The following is a 6,540-nucleotide window of genomic DNA, read 5'->3' as shown; positions in this document are numbered from 1 at the left end:
GAACCCTTTATGATATTTGTTGCGATCCAATATTACCTCTTCATGATTTGAGTTATTAGCCTTCGCGAATGTTGAGAGAAGCACTCACTCACATTTATGTCATGTTGTCGCGAAGTATATTACTATCGTTGTGAAGGGTTGGGGCGTTGGGGTAATTCGAGGTGACAATATATGCTTTTGATTCCTCGCCATCACAATTTACACGGAAGTTATGGAGAACCCTTAGAGAGCCCGCGTCCATGCGGTAACCTTTAATTATTATGAGTTGCAACCCTATAGGGGATACTAAGACGGTGGCATGCGTGGCATGAAGTCTACTTCAAGTAGAATGTCTACTGCACCCGGCTCCGTCCAGTTATGCATTTGACCGGTTACTAGAAGATACGATAGTTCATATTGGTGTTAGTGATTTCAGAACCCTCCAGAATGCTTTACTACTCAAGTGTTGTCTTTACTAACTTATTAACATTTAATTCATCCTTTTATCTTCTTATTAGTAGTATAGCTAATTACCTTTTTATCTAGTTGTCATAGCAACTTATAGAATAGGATATTTACAAACTCGAGTTTCGATTCGTACGTACTACGTGAAGTGATAACATAGTTGCGGGGTTTGTGGTGCCTTCCTATCAGCTTTATGTGGGTTCAACACTTTACTTATCATGAAAGTGCTACAACAAACCTATGCACTTCCAAAACATCAGTAAATTAGAGCTAGACCTAGTTCCTCTAATCCTCATAATTAGAAGTTCAGTGTGGTTCTAATCTACTCCCTCTAATTCTCCGGCAACGATTAGCTCTGGATGGCAAAACGCCGCCGAATCGTGAAGACTCTACGCTTGCAACCAAGTAGAGTGGTAATGATTTTGTTCTTAAGTTCGAGGGATCGTTTGCGGGACCGTTCATCTATGGTTAGAGAGACTTCATCAATGATCTACACCAGATCGTCTTCTTCCCCTGCAACTCGGAGTTAGCAACGATCTTATACCAATTGTTATTGTATCTTCATAGTGTTCCTCGTTGAACGTAGGGCGATTTTTTTTCTACTGCAATTCCCAACACCACCGTCATAAGGAGTTGGTCCTTCTACGCCTTAACCCCTTCCTCCATAGACTTAGAGGGGAACCACTTCCCCATGGACTTGGGGTGGAACACACCTATTTCTCACCGCCTTGGAGGCGAGTTCTAGCTAGCGGCGCTCATTGTGGGCACCTCGCTAGGGTCCCACACCCCTTCTCACTCCTTGTCTTGGCCATCAGCGGCAGAGGAAATGGGGCCAACAAGGCTTGTGGTGGAGAAGTGAAGACGGTGTGTTAGCGGTGCCCTCTATGAGGCTGGCGGCGAATTGAGGAATGGAAATGGGTACATGCGAGGGAAGCCAAAAACCCACTACTTTCCCTCCTATTATAGGCTCCCCAAAAACAAAGTGTCGGGCCTGATGACATGACACGTGCGCCTTGTTTCGTACGATTCCCTATTATTGAGGAGGCACGCGCGAGGACTATGACATCATCGTCATCATTTCCTAATATTATTGGGATACAACTAGAATGGTTTCCTAACGAAGCTCCAGCCTAGCCCGAAGTTGAGGCGCCTCTAGGCGCGTATCCCCCAAAGAGCACTATAGCCGTGGGGGGTCGATATCTGGCCTCTCGAGAGGAAGCCAAGGCAAAGTATGAAGAAGAACAAGAGCCCACCGAAGGTCTCGAAGACCACTCCTCCGACCTCCACCAGGGCTACTCGAGGTGTCATGAACCGGGGGTGGCTCATTCGAGGGAGCCCGGCATGGTTCTCCTTCGAGGCTTGCAAAGCCCGAGACACGGGTGAAAACCCTGAGATCTACCTCTTTGTAAAACCTAGGCCTCCTCCTTCTATATAAGGGGAGGCCGGGGAATCTTCATTCCCATCTAATCTCACATAGAAACTGAGTAGCAACCTCAACACCGTTGTAATCCCTCGCACGAGGTACCCCACCAGCATGATAGTAAAAGCAAGGAGGACATAGGGTGTTAATCTACGAAGGGTTGAACCTGGGTAAAACCATCGTATGATCTTTGATCCCAGATTTCCAACTGTGCTTGGACCCCTATCGAGGGATCTAACGATATTTTGCACCGTAGACAGGGGCCAAAATTTTAGGCTGCACAAAAAAATACATCACCATTTTGGGCATGGACATCAATTGTTGGAGCGCTATTTTGGACCCAAAGTGCCCTAAACAACTTTTTTGGGCAAGGCAGAACTTTTTCGTCATGTGTTGGACATGCTCTTAAGATGAACTTCCACGAGTCGTATATCATCATTTTGTTTGTACTAAACAAGGGTTTTCTTGTTTTACCAGTATGTACTGCATAATATAGTTGATTTTCCCTTTTGTTTGTACTAAAGAATAATTAGTCGTCACATATACAAAAATACACTTTTTGTTGGAAAAGTGTGATTCGCACTTTTATTGCACTAGATTGAAATGGTAATGGTCAACCAACTCATCACATCCTTCATGAAGCGGTCTAGTAAGAAATACGGGGTATCTGTGCTAATGATTCTTTTCCAACTTGCCCGTTTCGTTCCAACTTGCATGTATCTTTTTCTCCGTCTAGCTAGATGCTCAAAAACACTAAAGGAGCAGGCATCTCACGTGGGATAGGCCTTTTACACCGAATCCTTGCGGTGCACGCACTGTAGTTACGTGATGCCTGTACAGTGAAACGAAAAGAGGAAAAACGAAAGAGAATACTAGTAGTACAAGGCACCCAATTGGGCTATGATAAAACACTAACCCATATACGATGCGTGAAGGCCGAGCAATGTCATAGCAGTGAATAGGAATCCGGTCACAACCTAGGCACCCAGCTACTCACTTGGACCACGGAAGAGCAGCCATTTTCGTAGCATACTTTCCGACGGTGTACCAGCTTTTATACGGTGTTCTACTAGCGATGATATTTTTTCCCCACAAAACTGCAATCTTTGTAAAGAAAAAATACGACTCGAAGGCTCGAAATATGAATGGATCGATGCGTGGTAACTTCTATTCTTGCTAAGCTTTATCTAAATATATCTCACGATGGATATATACAAACGCTAAAGGCTGAAATAACCAGGGGGTAACAGAACTTCATGATACCTCACGAGATTTAACCGTAGTTTAAAAAACTGGACCAAACCGGCACCGCTGGTCGAATGAGAAAAACGAAATGAGATCCATTGACTTGTCGTGGACAAGTCACCGGTAAACAGTACAGTGCTGTCTTCTTCTTCACACCGTTCGATCAATGATCAACGGATGGATCTGCTTGAACAGTACCCGATTTACAGTGTTTCCACGTAGAAGAGGTTGTCCACAGGACCCGGTCTACGGTGTTTGTGTACAATAGCACTACATCGTTTTCTATTAGAGTGCTTAATCTGGGCTGCTCATCCCTTAACTAACGGCTGGCTGACCGTCATACACGGCGTGACTAGCCAGAGGCAAGTCACTCCATCTTTATACGAGAAAAAATGAAAACCGGTGATCATGCTGGTTTTTTAGGCACAAAGGACTGGTCTGTAACTAGACCAATGAAAACAGGTTAGACCGAACGATTTTTTCATGAAACACGTAAAGAGCATCTATAGCCGGACCTCTTAAGTTCGTCTTAAACGATCGTGCAAGCCGCCCGATCACTAACCGGTCATAAAAAAGTAACCAAAATGGACGCTTTAAACGGTTCTCAAACAATCGGGCTCACGGACATCCCTCATATTTAGATGGGGTAGATATGGGGGCGCCTAGCCACACCCGTCACGTCGGACCCGGACCATGTTGACCCACCCGATCCCACATATGTTCCTTCTCATCCGTTCGTCGGACCAAACCCTAGCCGCTTCAGTTCCCTCCAATCCTCTCAGCCACCGAGCTCTCCTCCAACGATCTCCGACCTTCCCCTGCATGGCGGGCAGCGGATCTGACTCTGATCAATCCGAATCAGTCGACTCGGGTGTCACCCCGTGTGGGTTGGAGGAGGCAATTACCGTCCACATGGCACTCCTTCGCTCCCGCGAGGACAACACATGTCGATGGCAGGATCTGTCCGCCGCGACTCCGTTGCGTTGCCTCAACGGGCACTTGGACCCTCTGGGACAGGATCATCCCGACAGCCTTCAAATCTCCCCTTCCCCATCACCGGTCGGGTGGAGTATGAGTCCCACCAGGCCTAGTGTGCCCGTCGTGGGAAGGAGAGGACAAGGGTCGTCGAGGCCCGACTCGCTGCCGACATGGCACAGACAGAGGCGACAATGCAGCGAGCCGCAGAGGAGGAACCATCTGCGCCCGCATTGTGAAGAAGCAACAATGGAGGAACACGCACGCCCTCACCCTAGAATAGAATCGGGCAGTTAGCGAAATGGCCGGACAGCCACCAAAGAAGGAGAAAGAGGACAACGACGGTGGGGACAGCTCCGGCGAGGAGCCGATCTGGCTTCATGTGTACCGCGTCTTCGATTGGTACTTCCATGAGAAGGACCGAAATGGCGCCGGGAGCGGCAGCTAGGGATGATCTTATCCACCTTAGCCAAACATGCCAAATGTTCATAGTTCAATGTCATGTCATATGTAGTAATCAGACGATGTGTATGCGTCGTTTACGTAGTTGCATGAGATTATATGGATTTGAGGTATACTGATTGAGTTGTCCACTTATTATAAAGAAAATATGAAACGTAACAGGTCTGATTTTGAGGGGCCGAATTGCCCAAGTCCGCTTATAGATGCTCCAATAAACCGGGGAGTGAGCCGATTTAGAGAGAAACTTAGGAAAATATTGTTGGAAATATGCCCTAGAGGCAACAATCAACTGATTATTATTATATTTCCTTGTTCATGATAATCGTTTATCATCCATGCTAGAACTGTATTGATTGGAAACTCAAATACATTTGCGGACACATAGACTACACAATATCCCTAGTGAGCCTCTAAAGGACTAGCCCGTTGACCAAATATGGTCAAGGTTTCCTGGCCATAGACATGAGTTGTCATTCGATAACGGGATCACATCATTAGAAGAATAATGTGATGGACAAGACCCAAACTATGAACATAGCATATGATCGTGTCAGTTTATTGCTATTGTTTTCTGCATGTTATGTATATGTGTTGGAATTATGCCCTAGAGACAATAATAAATATAGTTATTATTATAATTCCTGTATCAAGATAATCGTTTATTATCCATGCTATAATTGTATTGAATGAAGACTTTTTTACATGTGTGGATACATAGACAAAACACTGTCCCTAGCAAGCCTCTAGTTGGCTAGCCAGTTGATCAAAGATAGTCAGGGTCTTCTGATTATGAACAAGGTGTTGTTGCTTGATAACTGGATCACGTCATTAGGAGAATCACGTGATGGACTAGACCCAAACTAATAGACGTAGCATGTTGATCGTGTCATTTTGTTGCTACTGTTTTCTGCGTGTCAAGTATTTGTTCCTATGACCATGAGATCATATAACTCACTGACACCGGAGGAATGCTTTGTGTGTATCAAACGTCGCAACGTAACTGGGTGACTATAAAGATGTTCTACAGGTATCTCCGAAGGTGTTCGTTGAGTTAGTATGGATCGAGACTGGGATTTGTCACTCCGTGTGATGGAGAGGTATCTCGGGGCCCACTCGGTAATACAACATCACACACAAGCCTTGCAAGCAAAGTGACTTAGTGTAAGTTGCGGGATCTTGTATTACGGAACGAGTAAAGAGACTTGACAGTAAACGAGATTGAAATAGGTAAGCGGATACTGACGATCGAATCTCGGGCAAGTAACATACCGAAGGACAAAGGGAATGACATACGGGATTATATGAATCCTTGGCACTGAGGTTGAAACGATAAGATCTTCGTAGAATATGTGGGATCCAATATGGGCATCCAGGTCCCGCTATTGGATATTGACCGAGGAGTCACTCGGGTTATGTATGCATAGTTCTCGAACCCGCAGGGTCTGCACATTTAAGGTTAGACGTTGTTTTATGCGTATTTGAGTTATATGGTTGGTTACCGAATGTTGTTTGTAGTCCCGGATGAGATCACGGAAGTCACGAGGGTTTCCGGAATGGTCCGGAAATGAAGATTGATATATAGGATGACCTCATTTGATTACCGGAAGGTTTTCGGAGTTACCGGGAATGTACCGGGAATGACGAATGGGTTCCGGGTGTTCACTGGGGGGGCAACCCACCCCGGGGAAGCCCATAGGCCTTGGGGGTGGTGCACCAGCCCTTGGTGGGCTGGTGGGACAGCCCAAGACGGCCCTATGCGCCATAGGAAGAAAAATCAAAGAGAAAAAGAGAAAAAAAAGGGGGAGGTGGGAAACAGGGGAAGGACTCCACCTTCCAAACCTAGTTGGATTCGGTTTGGAAGGGGAGGACTCCCCCCCCCTTGGCTCGGCCAAACCCCTTGGGGCTCCTTGAGCCCCAAGGAAAGGCCCCCCCTCTCCCACCTATATATACGGAGGTTTCAGGGCTGATTTGAGACAACTTTGCCACGGCAGCCC

This window comes from Hordeum vulgare, chromosome 1H, assembly GCF_904849725.1.
Source record: "Hordeum vulgare subsp. vulgare chromosome 1H, MorexV3_pseudomolecules_assembly, whole genome shotgun sequence".
Taxonomy (NCBI): Eukaryota; Viridiplantae; Streptophyta; class Magnoliopsida; order Poales; family Poaceae; genus Hordeum; species Hordeum vulgare.
This window is presented reverse-complemented; position numbering follows the sequence as displayed.